Here is a 20,695-nt window from a genome sequence, read left to right as displayed (position 1 = left end):
GGAATGTAGTAAGAACTTTTTGAATTACTATTTTCCTAGGTAGGGCAGTTCTAATGGCTTCCACTTGGGCTTTCTCACCATAATAACCCTCAATCCACAGGTCAGGGAACTGATTTGGACCTTCTGCTAGCTGCTGAGTTTATCTTTTCCAATAATGCATTTGGGAACTGAGCAAATGACCACAGGATGGGTTTGGGATCTCACCAGGCTCACTTTGAAATGGACCTGACCTAAAATTCCATTGATCATCTGACTTCCTTAAGTCCCTGCTCTGACTGGTGAACCATAGTGATGTTTTCGGTCTCCTGGAATTGGTCAGTTCAGAGCCAGTTTCTAGGAGTCCCACAAAGGTCTAATTATTTTCTTTTCCCCAGTGCACAGTTACCCTGGTTAAAGACTATAGATCCCTTTGAAAAAGGCTGGGATCAAGATTCATAGTATAAAATTTTGGCAGTGTACTGGGGTCCTTCCTCAAGGGGATCTGTCCTCTCCTTCACTCAGGGGTTCTGGTTCTGTAAACTGGCTCTTGTCTGGGAATTGACTGAGAGTTTGTGACTTTCTGTTTTTATGATTCAAGCTAGACTTTTGTTCTCTTGATCTAGAGATTTTCTACTTATACAGATCAAATAAGAATTTAGTTGGCTTCATAGCTATTTTACTTCTAGAAACACCATGATCAGTTCACCAACACCATAGGTTTGCATGAGTCAGGTTTTCTGATTGATACTTTGACTGTGCTGTCTATTGGGTTACCACTTCCAACTTTCCTTTGGTGGTTTGAGTGCGGCTACTTAGCCCCTGCCACCTGGGGATACAATTTCTCCCATTGCATTTAAGTTTCCCAGTTGTATGGCTGCAGTTCCCACTGTAAGGTCTGGCTTATAGAAAAGAGCAATCGAAAGAGCCATTTAAGGATGCTGGGACTCCCATCACAAATTGATTTATTGGTGGAAGCTAGGTTTTCTGGAATCTCCTAATATAGGTGAGTAGGGCTTAAATGACAAATACACTCTGACATCCCAGTCTTCTCAATCCTTTGAATCTCTTCTTCCACATTAAACCAAGGTAGGTTGGGCATTTCCAGTTTGCTCACTGTGGGCCACATTTTGGTCCATGTTTCAGGCAACCAAACAAACAAACTGCTACAACCCTTTCTAACTCCTTGAGCTGTATCATTAAATGCAGAATCTCTGCTTAGTGAGCCCATATCCATAAGTTCCAAGTGATCCAACTTTATCTTCCTTCCATCATTATCTCATACCTTTAGGTAATCATTCCTAAGGAGAATTACAATGAAAATTGAACTCCCAGCTTGGAAGAGTGTTTACTTTTAAGTGAGAGCATTGACTGGGAAAGAATAGTATCTTGTAAATTAGGATGGTGACATATGGGAAAACTGATGAAGCTGGAGACTGGAAGTCAAGAGGCCACTTCTACTGGCAAAGAAGTCCCATTCCCACACGTGTCCTCAGCTTGCAATTTACCTAGCCACAGGATGAGATTCTGTGTTTGATTTTCAGCAATCTCAGACTTGCTGCTATAGGAGATAAGAGTCTCTCTCAGGCCACACAAAGAAGGCTTGAGGTCAATTTTTATGGTTCTTGTGCTGGGAATTCAAATTTCCAGGCTCATTCTTTCCTTTCACCACTTTGTCCAAGGACATTAGGAGCAACCAATCAACTTTATTATATTCATTTGTTTTCCCAAAATGTTTGAGATTGTCATACACAGTCATTCAGCTCTTTGCTTCTTATAAGTGGTAGATTAGGAGTATCCAATATAGATATTCTGCATATCTTTATGACCAGTTCAAACCGTGGACTGTTAGTGCTGTCTTTATGACTGGAAATAGTCATTAGTGTCTTTAAATCTAATCAGATTAGAGAGCCAGTTCCAGAAACCTCACGATCAATTTAGAAAACTCATCCCCCAAATTCTGGGCCTTAGAACCACTCTTGGTACCAAAATTTATAATGGTCAGGGTTCTCCAGAGAAACAGAACCACCACATTCATATGTAAAAATAGAATTTCCCGTATGGTAATTTTAAAACTTGGTCACAACTTCTTTGAAACACTCTGGAACATGAATGATTTCATCACTGCTTTGACCCACGCAGAGCAGCAGAATGACTTCAAAGTCTGAAAGGTCAGGCAAATTCTATTGTTTACCAGAACATTAACCACCAGGAAAGAAACGCAACTACGCCAATGCTGCCATTCTGAAGATATCGTGCGCAGGCTCTCTGTCAATAATCCCAGCCTCCCACCTATATTCATCAAGGTCCCAAACATAAGGGTAAAGAAGTCATCTTGAAAGTAGATGCTTTAGCACCATTTTACCAAACTGTGCAAATCAAGTTACCACAACCATTCCAGATGGGTCTTCCTAGCTTGACGGTGAGACATGAAACAGAGCCAAGGCATTCCCTCTTGTGTCCTATCTGAATCTCTGACTCTCAGAATCCATAATTATAATAAAATGTTTTGTTTTACACCACTAAGTTTGGAGTGTTTTTTTTTTTTTATTTTTTTTTAAAGATTTTATTATTTCCTTTTTCTCCCCAAAGCCCCCCGGTACATAGTTGTGTATTCTTCGTTGTGGTTTCCTCTAGTTGTGGCATGTGGGACTCTGCCTCAGCGTGGTCTGACGAGCAGTGCCATGTCCACGCCCAGGATTCGACCCAACGAAACACTGGGCCGCCTGCAGCGGAGCGCGCAAACTTAACCACTCGGCCACGGGGCCAGCCCCTGGAGTGGTTTTTTATGCAGTAATGTCACTGACTAATTGCTCCAAGGAACTCGAGAGAGGCTTTGGAGGCATTTAATTGTTTCTCCAAATTGTTTTTTTGTTGTTATGCAGTCACCACCCCTGAACCAGACCGAGCCCCACTGCAAGAGCAACCCCTGTGCAGATGAGCCGACTGAGCCTGCACAAGCAAATACCTGCCTCTCCCTTTTGAATATTCATTCTCCATCTGAGCTGAAAGGCCCCTGCTGCCCTGTGCTCAGGGAGAGCCAGGACTTTGCAAGCAGTTCCACGTGCTCTCCTATTTGCTGCAAATAAGCTCTACTCTATGTGACAACCACTTCTGGTAGAGAGTCTGATTTTAACTCACCAGGAAGTGAACCTACATTGGTTTGGTAACAGTAATAGTAACTTGAACTAAATTTGTTACCTGTATGTGAGATACTGCATAACAAAAGTCTGAAATACATGACTTTGGGTTTGGATCCATGTAGCAGGCAGAATGTGGTAGAGTTTTTTTTTTTTTTTTAATTGAGATGTAACTGACGTATTTGTTTCAGGTATACAACATAATGATTCAATATTTGTATGTATTGCAAAATGATCACCACATGAAGTCTAGTTACATCTATCACAAACATAGCTACAATTTTTTTTCTCATGATGAGCTCTTTTAAGATCTACTCTCTTAGCAACTTTTAACTAAACAATATAGTATTGTCATCTATAGTCACCATGCTATATATTGCATCTCCAGGACTTATTTATTTTATAACTGGAAGTTTGTTTTAACCTTTTAACCACCTTTACTTATTTTGCCCGAACCCCACTCCCCACTTCTGGAAACTGCCAATCTGTTCTCTGAGTGTATGAGTTCATTTTCTTTTTTTTTAGATTTCACATGTAAGTGAGATCATATGGTATTCATCTTTCTCTGCCTGACTTATTTCACTTAGCTTATGCCCTCAAGTTCCATCTATGTTGTGGCAAATGGCAAGATTTCCTTCTTTTTTACGGTTGAATAATATTTCATTGTGTGTGTGTATATATATTTATATTTATATTTATATTTATATCACAACTTCTTTATTCATTTATCCATTGATGGACACTTAGGTTGCTTCCGTGTCTTGGCTATTGTAAATAATGCTGCAAGGAGCATGCGGGTGCATGTATCAGTTCAAATTAATGTTTTCATTTCCTTTGGATAAATACCCAGAAGTGGAATTGTTGGGTCATATGGTAGTTCTATTTTTAATTTTTGAGGATTCTCCATACTGTTTCCCATAATAGCTACACCAGTTTACATTCCCACCAACAGTGCACAAGGATTCCCTTTTCTCTGCATCCTCACCAACACTTGTTATTTCTTGTCTTTTTGATAATAGGCATTCTGACGGACGTGATGTAATATCTCGTGGTTTTGATTTGTATTTCATTGATGATAAGAGGTGCTAAGCACCTTTTTGTGTACCTTTTCACTGTCTGTATGTCTTCTTTGGAAAACTATCTATTCAGATCCTCTGCGCATTTTTAAATTAGATTGTTTGGATTTTTTGCTATTGTGTTGTATGAGTTCTTTATATATTTTACATATTAATTCCTTATCAGATATAGATTTGCAAATATTTTCTCCTTAGGTTGCCTTTTCATTTTGTTGGTCATTTCCTTTGCTTTGCAGATGCTTTTTACTTTCGTATAGTCTCACTTGTTTATTTTTGCTTTTGTTGCCTTTGCTTTTGGTGTCAAATCCAGAAAAATCTTCACCAAGGCTGATGTCAAGGAGCTTACCAACTATGTTTTCTTCTAGGAGTTTTATGGTTTTATGTCTTACATTCAAGTCTTTAATCTATTTTGAGTTATCTTTTGTGTATAGTATAAGATGGTGGTCCAGTGTCATTCTTTTGCATTTGGCTGTCCAGTTTTCCTAACATCATTTAGTGAAGAGACTATTCTTTCCCCATTGTATGTTCTTAGCTCTTTTTTTGTGAATTAATTGACATATATATGTGTGGGTTTATTTCTGGGCTTCCTCTTCTGTTCCACTGGTCTCTGTGTCTGTTTTTATGCCAATACCATACCTTTTGATTACTATAGCTATGTAATGTAGTTTGAAATGAGGAAGCATGATGCCTCCAGCTTTGTTCTGCTTTCTCAAGATTGCTTTGGCTATTCAGGGTAGAATGTGGTAGAGCTTTGAAGATACTGTTAAAGAAGCCTGATAGGCCTCCAGAAGGTTGTTAGTGAGAACTGAAATGAAAGCAAGAAAAATGTCCTTAGAATTCAGAGGAAAGGAGACTGTGTCATGTACTGCATTATACTTAGCAAATATTTACCTGCAGTAACATGGAAGGTGGAAAAATATTTCTATTGAACCATCAGGAACTGTGTAAGAAAAGTGAAAGTGTCATTGGTTGAAGGTGTCAACTTTCCATTTGGTGCATATTATACTGTGCAGATATAGAGATATGATAAAGATGAATTTCTTCAGTTTCCAAGAATTTAGAAGAGACATAAAGAGAACTAGATTTCTTAGTTTTGAAAATAAAGCTATTTCATATCTGTAATCTCTCCTGGGAGACGATTCTCCAAATAAGAGAGAATCTCAAGGTAAAATGCAGTGTGCTATCAGGGAAATGTGGTCTGAGGGTAAAGATTAAGCCAAGAGTGTGACTATAAGTCCCTTTGGTGAGATCACAAAAAGATTTAAGCTGATTCCTCGTAGAATCTTTCAGATAGAAAAAAAAAGTTCTTAACGGTTTGCCTCCTTGTTTATGGCTCTTAAACAAAAGGATTCTAAGAATCTTATAGTTATAGTCTCATAGCAAACTCAGAGGGAACTAAGGTAAAGAAGGGTTAATTTTAAGATTTGTGCATATGGCTTTTGCTTAATGGAATGAATTATAAACAATTTTATAAGAAACCCAATTTTTAAAAAATATATAGCAACTTGAACTGTAGGCACAAAGTACAACAGGAAAATATTCCGATAGACTCTCAAACGTCTATGGGCAGCAAAGAAGCTGAGAAAATTACTCAGCTACAGACATTGGCCTATTTATTATGGGAAAGGAAGGATGACTAAGAAGGTAGAACCAATAGGACCAAAAGTCATAGAGAATTATTCCTGGGAAGCAGGGCTGGAGCCTAATCAAGAAACTGGACATATCTGCTTGGCTTGATTGCAGATTTGCTAGGACCGGTGACTTCTACCTTCCCTTTTTCCATTTTGAGTAGGGGTGACTATTGAGGTTATGTAATATCTTTTCTCCCATTTTATGATGATTATAAAGGGGCAGATAATTTGTCTCTTTAGTTCATTGGTTTTCAGACTGGTAGAAATTGTACCTGATGAAAAAACTCTGAGGAGTCTCATATGCTTTCTGACCTGATTGAGATAAAGAGATGCTCAAGCATGAGCCTGAGTTGATGTCATAAAAGGATTGATTGGACTTTTAGGGGACATCCTTTGAGGGAGGGAGTTTATTTTACATGTGGGCAGAGAGTGGGTTTAGAAACTTCAAAAAATGCCTGCGTATTCTGGGACACATTTTTCCCACTGAGAGGTTGGGACTATGTCCCTTTGCCTTGAATCAGGGTGATTTTATGCCAACTTTGACAGGCATAAAATAGAGTACAAAATAGAGTACAATAGAGATAATGTCATGTGATGTTTAAGGCTAGGTTATAAAATGCCATGTAGTTTCCATCTTGTTACCTATAAAACTGAGCTGAGTTGCAGCCCAACTCTGCAAAGCCTGTCATGCTAAAGAGTCTATGTTTACATCTCTGAACATCAGACCCGGCTGAGCCAAGCCCTCCACTCACCTGCATCAAGGCACCAGGCACATAAATTTGAAAAAGGCTTCTTTGAAGTAGAGCTTCCAGCATTAACTCTGGCCACCCCCAAATCACTAAGTCATCTGCAGCCACGTTAGAACATAAGAAGGTGACCTGTGGGCCTCTTCAGAGTTCATCAATACTCCTCTCAGCGTTTACTATATGGTAGCATCCCTATTTCCATGTATAAGTTTGAACCAATCACTCCAATCATCACAGCATTCCTTCTTTTTCTCCTGTTAACCCTTTGTGTCATGAAGACACTAAAATGGCCAACTTCCTGTCTCAAAAGCAATTTCTGGTGAAAGTATTCCTTGTTTTAATATTAGAACATCTATACCAACATAGACCATCATATCCTGATAATGAAGCAAATATTTAGGGACTGTATTCAGAAATAATAATAACAGACTCTTCTTACACTCTCATACCTCAATCCCCAGCAACATGTACTCTTGACATAGAAGGAACAAGATCATATATAAGTTACTAATTTATAGAATATTCCACATTCTGCTGGAAGGCATCAGAACATCTCAATGTGTTGTTATATTGCTCATGCTATAACTTGATTTTCAAAAGCCATACCACCATTTTAAAGTAAAAGAAAATTGTCTTCACTTATAAGGTACACGTTAGGAAAAGTGTATTTTATAGGTACTAGCTCTCCACTGGTATGTGAATTACTTTTCGGAAGCAATGCTATATGTCATAAAGATCTTCAGTGAATGTCCAGATTATAATAGTGGAAAAGGAATGAGATTAAGAAACAGCAAGTAAAATTGCAAAATTATTGCTTATTACATGAAAAACAAATCACTGATGACTCTAACATACTGGGAGTTAGAGATTGCTTCTACAAAACTGTGCAGTACGTGTTTAAGTAGACACAAGGATACATATAGTGAGAATAATCCTATAGTATGAATATTGTTGAGCACATTTTTAGCCAAATTACTTGTCACAATTATTCCATTTATGAGCTTATCAGTCCTAGAATGGTCACCTTCTCTAGCAGATTTTTTAAAAACCTATTCTGTAATTTGAATCTCCTGATAAACATACACAATCCCTGAATTGCCCTACTTTCTGGGTAATTTAAAGAGGTCTATTTATTTTCTTCTTTCCAAAACATCTTTGACATTAACCATCTACTTTTGCTACAGACAAGTTACCTAACATCTGGCTGGATACTTAGCCACTGTCCAGGAGTTAGTTTATATATTGTCCTCACTTCAGATCTTGTTCCAGGTAATGTGAACAATGAGACATTTTAGTTAAGACATCCATTTCCAGAAATAGGATGTACTAGAATATTTAAACCAAACCTGCCACTGAAAACAGCTAAAAATGTGGATGAACAATTTGAAAATCTTCTTAAAAACATAAGAGTTTGACAAAAGTTAGGAATCACTAGGTTAAAATTAAGAGAAAGCTAGATTAGAGAGAGTAAAGGGAAAGACAGAAAACCACATTTTGTCTGATAGCATTTGCCAGTATTAAAGAAATTTACTATGGTTTTGATGGCCTAGTAAAGTAATTTAGAAATAATAGTCTAGAGACCACCAAATTGAGTAGCCCAAAAGAGATCTTCCGCATATTGTTTGGAGCCCTGGAGGGATATATTCTGTTGGGATGATTGGACCAGTAGTACATGTCTTCCCATCACACTTAGATTCTTTGTTGCTGCAGAAGGCAGGAAGAAATAAAACTGTTTCTGAGAAGCATCAAATACCTTTGGCATACACAGCCCCAAGCTTGCATCACCAGAGTCCCGTAAACTTCAAGCTATAAATTATAGACTAAGTATATATTGATTTGAGTCTACAAGAAGCATATCCAAATACTTTCTTGAAGACAGTATCTATCCCAGCCCTCAAAGGTATCTCATAAATAATACCTCAAAAATAATGTATAAAACATAGTAAAAAGTATCCAAGTACAGAAGAAAGTAGGGCACAGTGGGAGAGAAATACTAGAGAGAAGAGAGAGCAAAAAGAGATACAGAGTTTATTACACTAATACACTAATACATAGTGTATCAGGAGATTGGAATTATTGGACACAAACAAAAAAAACTACATTTACTAAGTTTGAAAAAATAAAATCAAGATTAAAGATACGTACAGAGGTCAGTGACATTTAGGAAATAGAGCAGTAAAAATTAAAGAAAAATAATTAAAATTAAACACTCACAGGACAGGTTTAATAAGCCATTTGACACAGTTAAGGAACAAATTAGTGAACTAGAAAACAGAGCAGAACAATTATCCAGGATGCAGTAACAAGACAGATAAATAAATTGGAAAAGTGTAAAAGAGATTTAAAAACATGGAGTAAAGTATAAGATCACAATGGAAGTCAGTAGGTAGGGTCATCATACCTTTATCAATAATTCTGAAAGGAAACAACTGATGGTCTAGAAGTCTGTCACCATCAAAAACATCTTTCATGACGAATTCAAATAAGCAAAAATAGAGAGTTTGAAAATAGCAGACACTCACTAAAGTAAATTAGCGCAAAATATACATTAGCAAGACAACTTCAGGTGGAAAGAATGAGAAGGAAGAATTTAATGCAATATGATAAATATATAGGTAATTGTAGATTGATATTGACCATATAAAGCAGCAATTATAATGTCTAGTGGTATTAGAAAGAATGAGATAATATACACAGCAACAATATTATATAGAATAGGAGTAGATATAGCTAACTTGTTTTATCTGAAAGAAAAGTGAAATTTATTGAGTAACTTTACTATTTGATAAGCTAACTATGCATGTTGTAATGTCTTGAATTATCACTAAATGAATAAGAAGAAAATGAATTGCATTTTCCACATAGAATATGGTAAAAACTGAAATGATTAAACAATTCTAAAGGAAGCAAGAAATGAGTGTAAAGGAAAGATAAGTAATACAAAATAAACAGAAAAGCACAAAAGTAGATGTTAGTTTTAACTCTTTGGAAGAGCCAACATATTAACTAACTGGATAAAGTTAACAGGAAAAATTACCTAACGTAATAAAAAACAAAATCCATTTTTTTCTGAAGAAACATGGCAGAAAACATAAGGATACAGAAGTTTGAACCAAAAAATGGGAAGTGTGTGTAAAGACTCAAATGTAATAAAAACATATAATAAAAATGGAAAATTATGTGTAATTAAAAAATATATGTATATATAGAGAGAAAGAGAGTAAGAGAGGAACGAGGAGAGCTAGAGAGAGAACCTTAAAGAGTAAGAGACAAATCCCCAATCATATGGGGAGATTTTAATTCATCTTTTCCGGTAATTGGTAGGAGACAAAAATAATTAGGATATAAAAGAATTGTACAACACAAATCACAAATTAACCTAATATAAGTAAATGGAAAAACGAATCCAGTAATGATAGAATAACCATTTCTTTTATGGATACATAAAGCAGTTACAAAAATTGACCAAATATTGGACAATATAGAAAGATCAAATTTTAATGAACTCAGCATCTTGCTCAAAAGAGTCTTTGTAAAGATTAATAATACAAAAAAAATTTTTTCAAGAGCATGAAAATTAGAGTGAATGTACAAATTAACAATATCAGCAATAAGAAAGAAATATCACACTGTAGGGTGAAGACACAAAAAATCAATTATGGGATATTATGAAAAAATTAATGCCCAAGTATTTGAACATTAAAATTAAGTGGACAAATACCTAGAAAGACAAAATTCACCTGACTCATGGATAAATGAAAATGAACACTCCTGTAATCTTTAGAGAATTCAAATTAGTGATCAGTCTTTCCACAAATTACACTTAAAGCTAGAAAGTTTCAACCAGGGTATTCCATAAGGCATTCAGGAAAAAATGATTCCAAAATGTCCAAACTTTTCTAGGTAATATTAAGAGGTATATTTAGAATAGACTCTACTGCAGTAACACACAGACATGCAAACTGTGTTGTAAAGATAACTTCACTCCCTTCTGACCTTAGACAGCTATTCTATTGAAGAGTAAGAAATTACCACAAACTAGGCCACTTCAAACAATATCCATAGGAGAAAAACGGCCAGAGAACTGACACACTGCCTGACTTGAAGTCTTCCTATAAGGCTACAGTAATTAAGACTTGGTGGTATTAGAGAAAAAATAACCAAAAACATAAATGGAACAGGATAGAGAGCCCAGAAATAGACACACATAAACATAGTCAACTGATTTTTGACAAAGAAATGAAGGCAATTAAGTCAATGGAGAAAGGATGTTCTTTTTAGCAAATTGTCCTGGAAAAAAATGGATGCTCACATGCAAGAAAATGAATCTAAACACAACTGGTTAGGCCTTACAACATTCATAAGAATGAACTCAAAATGGAACATAGAGCTAAATGTAAAATACAAAACTATAAAACTTCTGGAAGATAACAATGGAGAAAATGTAGGTGACCTAAGGTTTGATGATAACTTTTTAGATACAACACCAAAGGCACAATGCATGAAAGAAAAACTTGATAAATTGAACTTCCTTAAAATTAAACATTTCTGCTCTGTGAAAGTTATTGTTAAGAGAGTGAAAAGACAAGCCACAGCCTGGGAGAAAAATATTTGTAAAACATCTATCTGATAAAGAACTTGGATCCAAATACAGAAAACATTCCTTCAACTCAACAATTAAAAAAAAGACAAAAAATGGGCCAAAGATCTATATAGACACCTCATCAAAAAAGATACAGAGTTGTCAAATAAGCATATTAAAGATGCTCAACATCATATGTCATTAGGGAATTGTAAATGAAAACAACGAGATACCACTAGAGACCTATTTAGATTGGCTAAAGTCCAAAACACAGACAGCGCCCAGTGCTGGCCAAGACTTGGAGCAGGGGGAACACTCACTCGTTGCTGGTGCAAATGAGAAATGGTAAAGCCACTTCAGAAGACAGTTTCTTACAAAGCTAAACATAGTCTTAACAATCTCATCGAACAATCATATTCCTACGTATGTGCCCAAATGAGTGGAAAACTTATACCTACACAAAAACCCTGCATATAAATGTTTATAAAAACTTTATTCAGGGGCCGGCCCTGTGGTGCAGTGGTTAAGTTCTCACGTTCTGCTTCAGCGGCCCAGGGTTCACCAGTTCGGATCTCGGGTGCAGACATGGCACAGCTTGGCAAGCCATGCTGTGGTAGGCATCCCACATATAAAGTAGAGGAAGATAGGCATGGATCTTAGCTCAGGGCCAATCTTCCTCAGCAAAAAGAGGAGGATTGGTGGCAGATGTTAGCTCAGGGCTAATCTTCTTCTTCAAAAATATAATAAAAAAAATTTTTTTTAATCTTTATTCATAATTGCCAAAAATTGGAAGCAACCAAGATATCCTTCAATAAGTAAATAGATAAACTTCAATAAATCCACACAGTGGAATATTACTCAATGATAGCAGGAAATTAGCTATCAAGGCACAAAAAGACATGGATGAAACTTAGTCATGTTAATTGAAACAACCCCGTTTGAAAAGACTTCATGCTGTATGATTCCAACTAAATGACGTTCTGGAAAAGACAAACTTTAGAGAGAGTCTAAAGATCACTGGTTGCTAGAGGTTTGGGGAAGAGAAGGAGGGCTGAATAGCTAGAACATGGAATTTTTAGAGCAATGAAACCACTCTGTATGGTACTGTAATGGTGGATACATAACATTGTGTATTTGTCAAAACCTATAGAACTATACAACACAAAGAGTAAACCCTGATGTAAACTACGTACTTTAGTTAATAATAGTGTATCAATATTGATTCATCAGTTATAACAAATGTATCACACTTATACACATTATTAATCACACATTAATAGGAGAAGCTGTGTGTAGGAAGACAGACAGAGAGCTCTCTGTACTTTCTACCCAATGTTTTTGTCAAACCTAAAACTGCTCTAAAATATAAAGTCTGTTAATTTTAAAAATTTACACTTATTTTACCTGTGCAATAAAGGAAAAAAATAGTAAATTAAAAAACAACACACATCTATCCTTCTGTAAGTCAGAAGTCTAGTTTCTATGTGGCTGGATTCTTTGCTTAGGGTCTCCAAGCTGAAATCAAGATTTTGTCAGTCTGTGTTGTCATCTGGAGCTTGAAGTACTCTTCCAAGGTCATTCAGGTTGTTGATTAAATTCAGTTCCTTGTGGCTGTAGTAATGGAATCCCCATTTCACGGCTGGGCATCATTTAAAAGTCACTCTTAGGTTCCTAGGTCCTTGCCACAGTCAGCAATGGAGAATCTCCCTCACATCAAATCCCTCTTATGCTTCAAATCTCTGTCTTTGAGTCTTTTTCACAAAAAAAGAACCCTCTAGAGCCAGCTCACCTATTATAATTTCCTTATCTGAAAGTCAACTGATTTTGGAAACTAACTATATCTGCAAAATCTATCTGCATAGACTACAACAAAAACATGGAGGTGAACTCATTATATTTATAGATTCTGCCCATACTCAACAAGAAGGAATTAGAAAAGAGTGATGGTCACTGGGGGGTCGCATTAGAATTCTATACACGTCACACATGTAAGAATCAAGTTTAGGGATTTATGTCAGCAATGTTTCTGTTTAATCCACTCAGTCATTTTTGGACTCAGGGTCACAGTTTCTGCCATCTTCAACATATGGTTTCCCAGATTGCCCTGGGCATCACTATCCTAGTCAATTGAAAAGAGAAAGGATATGAGGGATAACACACTAGGGAGAATTATGGCTCAGGCATGAAAGTGGTACACACATTTCTATGTTCATTCTATTGGAGAGATGTCAGTGATATAGCCATTCCTAAAAGCTAAAGAAATTAGAAAAGCCATCTAACTCTGTGCCCAGAATGAAATGGGGATGTATTTAGATGGTTACTGTCTTAGTCCATTGAGGCTGCTGTGAGAAAACAAAAGAGGTTGGGTACTTTATAAACATCAGAAATTTATTTGTCACAGTTCTGGAGGCTGGAAGATCAAGGTGAGGGTGCCAGCATAGTCGAGAGAGGGCTCCCTTCCAGGTCATAGACTTCTCATTGTGTCCTCACATGGTCAAAGGGGCTGGGGAGCTCTGTGGAGCCTCTTTTATAAGGCTCTAATCCCATTAATGAGGGTTCCAGCCTTATGACTTAAGCACTTCCTAAAAGCCCCATGTCCTAGTACCATCACCTTTGGGGGATAGGATTTCAATGTAGGAATTTTAAGGGACAAAAACATTCAGATCAAACCATAGAAGTTTGATCTCTATCATAACAGAAACCCATTTCAAAGTCATAATTTCCACAGATGGCCACAACCATATGTCCATTCCCATAAGCTCTTCTGCAATGTGGCATTGCCTCTCTTTCATCAAGAAATTACATTTGTTTCTCCAGCCCCTTGAATATGATAAGGCCCTAGGACTGAATTTTAGGCAAAAATGTCACCTTGGCAGTTCTGGGGGGTAGTCCTCAATCAAGCTTGCAACTTCACATATTTTGGAATACTGATTTTTGAGATGCTCCCAGTTGGAACAAAGGTGCCATCTTGTTTGAAGCCCAAACCACATTAAGGGACCATGTGTAAGTACTCTGGTTGAAAGCTACAGCTGAGCTCCTGACTGACAAACAACATCAACTCCCATTGTCAGTGATGCTTCTTGGTGACTCTAGCCCTACATGCCACCTGATTGTAATGGATGAGAGCGCTAATCAAAACCACTTAGCTAGGCTGAGACAGCTCACAGAAATACAAAAGATAATAATAAATGATTGTTTTAACCTAGGAAATTTTGGCGTAGCTTGGTATGCTAGAATGGATATTTGCAACAGAAACTAGTTCCTGGAATGAGATACTGTTATGAAAAAAGTTACTCAAATCATGTGGCATTAGTACTAAGATTGTGCAGTGGGCAGACATCTAAATGCCTTGAGGAGGTTGGAAGAAGAGTCAGAAAAATTTTTATTGGGTGCTGGAGAAAAAAAAATACCCATTGTGATGGTTAATTTTATACGTCAACTTGACTGGGCCAAGGGGTGCCCAGATTAAATACTATTTCTAGGTGTGTCTATGAATGTGTTTCCAGATAAGATTAGCATTTGAAGGGGTGGACTTAGTAAAGTAGATTGTCCTGTCCAATGTGGGTGGGCATCATCCAATCCATTGAGGGCCTGAATAGAACAAAAAAAGGAGAGGAAAGAGGAATTTGTCCTTTTGCTTCCAGTCTGCCTCCCTGAGCTGGGACACCCATCTTCTCCTGCCCTTGGACCAAGATTTACAGCATAGGCTCCCCTGGTTCTCAGGCCTTTGGACAGGGACTGGAATTACACTGCTGGCTTTCCTGGAACTCCAGCTTGCAGATGGCAGATCATGGGACTTCTGAGCCTCCGTAATCACGCGAGACAATTCCTCATAATAAATCTCTTCATGTATATACAGTCATGCATCTCTTAATGATGGGGATACATTCTGAGAAATGTGTTGTTAGGCAATTTTGTCATTGTGTGAACATCAGAGAGTGTACTTAAACCTGGAGGGCCGGCCCCCGTGGCTGAGTGGTTAAGTTCACGTGCTCTGCTTTGATGGCCCAGGGTTTCACTGGTTCGGATGCTGGGCGCATACTTAGCATTACTCATCAAGCCACGCTGAGGTGGCGTCCCATGTAGCACAACTGGAGGGACCTACAACTAGAATATACAACTATGTACTGGGGGGCTTTGGGGAGAAGAAGAAAAAAATAAAGATTGGCAACAGATGTTAGCTCAGGGCTGATCTTTAAGAAAAAAACCCTAGCGCCTACTATACATCTAAGCTATATGGTACTATCTTATGGGACCACCATCATATATGCAGTCTGTTGTTGTCCCAAATGTTGCTGTGCAGTACATGACTGTATGTACAATCTCCTATTGGTTTTGTTTCTCTGGAAAACACTTACTGATACACCCACATCATGTAGAACTGGAAGCTGAACATAACGGTTGCTTGAAATAACATGGAAAAATAGGAAATATATCTAATTAACTGGAGTCTCTAAAGAGATGTGAAAAAGAGCTCACATCTCATATTCTCTTCTGTAATGTGACTTTGCCACTCCTCTTCTCTATCAAGACATGGATTTTGTTTCACAAGCCTCTTGAATCTGAACAGGCTTGTGACCACTATGACCAATCAAGCACGGTAGAAGTGATATGTGGTAGTTCTGGGAGTGGCCCCCAATTTGCTCAATAGCTTTAGCTTTCTACTTTTGAAACTCTTGTTCTTAGAATGGTCCCTCTCAGAACACAGACACCATCTTTTGAGAGCCCAGACATATGGAGAGGCCATGTCATGATTTCCAGTAAACAGCCCCATTCAATGGTAAATATTATTTACCAATCCTTTCAACAAACCATCTGGCTCGTCCAGAAAAGTCAAGCATTGAGGAGACTCTAACCCCAGATGCAAATTGTTTGTAATAGCTTGAGAAATCCAAATGAGTACCAACAGCTGCGCCATGTCAACCCCACAACCTTTCATGATAGTAATAAATTGTCATGGAAGACATTAAGGTTTGACATGGTTTCCCCTGGGGGCCACCCCTGCTGCGAAGGGCCTAGAGGACAGATTATAAAGCCACAAAAAGATTACTCCAAAGACTTAAATCTAATGGAACTTGCTTTGCTTGGTAGTGAATTTGCTTTAGAACAGGACCCCCTTACTCCTTCCATTTTCTTCGTTTTGAATGGGAATGCCGACCCTATGCCTGACCCACCATTATATTTTGAATGTAAATAAGTTGCTTTCTAGTTTTACAGGCCCAGAGATGAAGGGAAATTTTTCTCCAGGATAGATTATACCCAGAGTCTCACTCATAAATGTTTAGATGATGAGATATGGAATGGTTTGCGTTTTAATGATATTTAGATAAGATTTTGGATTTAGAGTTAATGCTGGAATAGGTTAAGACTTTGGGGGATGTTGAGAAGAGGTGAATGTATTTTGCATGTGAGATGGATGTGAATTTTAAGGGACCAGAGGGCAGACTATAGGGGGTTGAATAATGTTCTCCAAAAATTCACGTTTACCTGTAACCTCAGAATTTGATCTTATTTGAAATAGAAACTTTTCAGATGTAATTAGTTAGTATGAGATCATACTGTATTAGGGTGGGCCTTAAATTCAATGACTGGGGGCCTAGCCTGGTGATGCAGAGGTTAGGTTCACACGTTCTGCTTCAGCAGCCCATGGTTTGCTGGTTCAGATCCTGGGTGCAGATCTACGCACTGCTTGTCAAGCCATGCTGTGGCAGGCGTCTCACATATAACATAGAGAAAGATGGGCATGGATGTTAGCTCAGGGCCAGTCTTCCCCAGCAAAAAAAGAGGAAGATTGATGGCAGATGTTAGCTCAGGGCTAATCTTCCTCAAAAAATAAAAATTCAATCATTGGGTGTCTTTATAAGAAGAGGAGAGGGGCCGGCCTGGTGGCACAGTGGTTAAGTTCACACATTCTGCTTCTCAGTGGCCCAGGGTTTGGCAGTTTAGATCCAGGGTGTGGACATGGCATAGTTTGGCAAAAGCCATGCTGTGGTAGGCGTCCCACATATAAAGTGGAGGAAGATGGGCACGGATGTTAGCTCAGGGCCAGTCATCCTCAGCAGAAAGAGGAGGATTGGTAGCAGTTAGCTCAGGGCTAATCTTCCTCAAAAAAAAAAAAAAAAAAAAAAATTAAGAAAGCGGCAGAGATTGGAGGGCAGCCAAAGCTGAAGAATGCCATCAATTGCCCGGAGCCACCAGAAGCTAGGAAGAGGAAAGGAAAGGTTCCTTCCTAGAGCTTTCCAAGAGCTCACAGCCCTGTTGACACTAATTTCTGACTTCTAGTCTCCAGAATTATGCAGTATAGATTATGCAGTAGAATAAATTTATATTGTTTTAAACTACCCAGTTTGTAGTTATTTGTTAACAGCAGTCCTAAGAAAGTAGTATAGAACATTATGAGATTTGGGAAAATTTATCATGTACTTTCTGCTAATTTCAGTCCAAAACTGAGAGTGATGCTCTAAGTAATAAAGGAGCAGATTGCTGCCTCTCAAGGCAGAATGTTGAATGTTGAAAAAGGTGGTGGTCATGTGTTGTCAGGTTCCAGCTGTGTCCTTTCTCTTACAATTGGGACAAGAAGAACACATACAAGAGAGGTTTTTGCAGGCGCTGCGTCTTTGCCATCAGTTGCATGCATGTACTGCTCTTTCACACTGTCCCGGACAGGTGGCTCTGTGATTCTTCATAATTATTAGGTCCACTGGTAGCAGTCCCGAATTTGAATTTTGGGACTTACTCAGCAAGTAAACCATCAACTTTTAAAATAATACAGAATTAAAAGCCAATCTCATTCTTAACGTTTTTAGTGGAAATTTTTTTGTCTAGATTCAAATTGACATGTTAGAATCAAGTTTTATCAAACATCTATTTAAGCCATACATTTTTCTATTAATTTAAAAATGCTTTCTGCATCAAAAACTAAAAGCCTCCTGACAAAGTAGCCTTTTTAGATAACTCTCTCGCCACAATAATTCTGATTAACAAACCACTTGAAAATTCACTGATATCCAATAATAAGCACTTATCTTCTTTTATCCTCTTTTTCATAGCTCTCCAGGTCAGCTTGTACGATTCTCATTCAAGTCACAAATCTGCAGGTTAGCTTAAATTTTCATGAACTCAGCTGGCCTCAGCTCCAGGCTTCAAGGATTGTTGCTGTCTGGAGTATTTCTTTCACGTTGCAATAGCAGAAGCACAAAAGTACTACATCCAAACACCCACATTTATTTTATGCTCATGCTTTCATCTCATTGGCTAAAGCAAATTGCATGGTCTAGGCAAAATTATGGTTTGGGAAAGTAGAAGTGTCCTCTACTCACAATGAAACCATTGCATGTGTGTGGCTTGTTGTACTCCCAAAGGGAAATGAAGATTGGGAATAAAACTTAATCTACTACAGTGTTATTTGTAAGTGGGGTCCAGGCCACCAAGAGGGTTTATTTTGAGATTGCTAGTTAAGAATCCAAATACCATACATTTTTCAAATTCTATCAACACAATGTCATCAGCGTGGTAGATGATTAGCATATTCTGCAAAATTGTGCAGATTCAGAGAGTTGACAAATCTCTGATGCAACATCAAAAAGAGCTGTAGCTCTCCCAGACAAGTGAAAATATATTGTGTCTGGCTGGGTGGCGGCTTTGTGCTTTGTCAACTTAGCTACATTGGAGCCACATTTTCTAGAATTCCTTTCCCCGAAGACTTCTGAAGTAGGGTTTACAATGTGGGAAAACTGAGCAAGATTTGGAAGAAGAAATGAAGCAGTAGCTATTTTTATGTTCTGAAGGTCAGAGTGAGGTCTTTAGCTTTTTTTCAGATCACACATTGTTGCTGGTTTGTCTCTTTGAGAGCCGCCTCACCCAGGTTACAGCTCTAGCTCCCAGGGATTTTTGCTTTCAGCTTTTCTGAGCCCCGGGTTAGGCAGTGGTGCTGCTCTGCGGTGCAGGGTGCAAAGTGGGTCAATTGCATCATTGAGGTTGGAGGTGGTCAGAGGTAGAGGGAGTGTTGTACTGGTAAATGTTTAGAAGTTGACTCTCCAGAACATAACAGCTCTCATTAGAAGAATTTGTTAATTTCCATGGTGAAAATTTTCTCACCGTGGCTTATTTCAAGCTGTCAGTGTAATGTTAGCTCTTTCAACAAATTCTTAAAATTGAACATTTGGCTCTCATGAGCTACAATGAGCCAGTTCCATAATTCCACCAGGCATACGTGAATTCTAGTTTTTCATTTGGCATCTCATTTGTCCTCGAAGGTGCCATTTTGTTGTGGGTTCCAATTTTCCATATTCTCTGCCATTTCACATCATGACTACTAGCCTAGCTTAACTATGGTGACTTAAACGCCACCATAATATGCAGAGGCAACAGCCTTTTAGAAACTTCTTCACTAGCTCCCACAATTGCATAAGGCTTAATATCTATAATAAATCCCTTATTTCTATATAAGCAGCTCACCTTCTTTGTTCAATCCCTACTAATATATCATATTTTGTTTCCATGCAGATAAAAGCCTCTGCCAAACAGCTAACCATAGACCAAGAGCCAGAGGCCATATTAAGATATGAGAAGTCCACATCTGGAACAGCAGCTATAGTTGGAGCCACTGCCTTATTCAGTTTTGAAAATCTTTATTCTTGAATGTTTCAAGTAGTTATGCAGGAATATACATGATAGATAGTAAGAGATTCAATGTCTCCTATTTATCCACCACAACCAAAATTACTCTAATTTTATGCTAGAATTTTTCTAGGAGCTGAGGATATCTTTTTCTGCTGTGTCTTCAAAAATGGAGGAAATGACAATGTCTAGATAAAGGATCTTACTATGAAATCAAACTACATCTGTCATCTGATCCCTATCATACATCACTGCTTTAAGGATGACAGTGGATCCAGATTTCCAAAAGATTCAAGGAATCTCAGAACTAATATTCAATATTCCCTAAAAAGATTTAGTTATTTTGCTTTGCTCAAAAGTGCGGTTACCTGAGTTAATGACCACAGGACACTTTCAACAAGTCTGAGAACATATTTCAAATATGCTCTGTGATTTCATAGCAGAGATCTTTTTCAAAGCTGCTTGTATTTAAGGGGCTTGGTCTGTGAAGTGAGCCTGAAGATTGTAGTTGGAATTAGTTCATACAGTGTCTCAAATCAGAGCTATCTCCACAAGAATATAATTTTTTTCTTTTGTCTTTTATTGGGGGTGGGAGACTCAATACAAATTATTCACATCTAGAGATTTCTGGGATTTGGACCATTCTTGTAGCTGTGATTACCATGTAGTTCCAGTTGCCTATGATAATTAAAACTACTCAGTTTTTCTTTTTTCTTTTTTTGGTGATTACATGATTCACATCATCACTACAATACACGCCTACTAAGATCAGGAGCATGTGATCACTTGCATAGTAACAAACAGGATTGGGCCCTAAAAGACCTCCTTAGTTTTGTCTTAGAAGGAAGGAACAGCTTCCTGAACTGTCGGGTGTGCAAGAGGGAAATGGAAGTTCAGAAGTCTCCAAGTCCCAGGAATATTCCAA

This window comes from Equus caballus, chromosome 17 (genome assembly GCF_041296265.1).
Source record: "Equus caballus isolate H_3958 breed thoroughbred chromosome 17, TB-T2T, whole genome shotgun sequence".
NCBI lineage: Eukaryota > Metazoa > Chordata > Mammalia > Perissodactyla > Equidae > Equus > Equus caballus.
The sequence above is the reverse complement of the archived record's forward strand: the minus strand, read 5'-3'. Positions refer to the sequence as shown.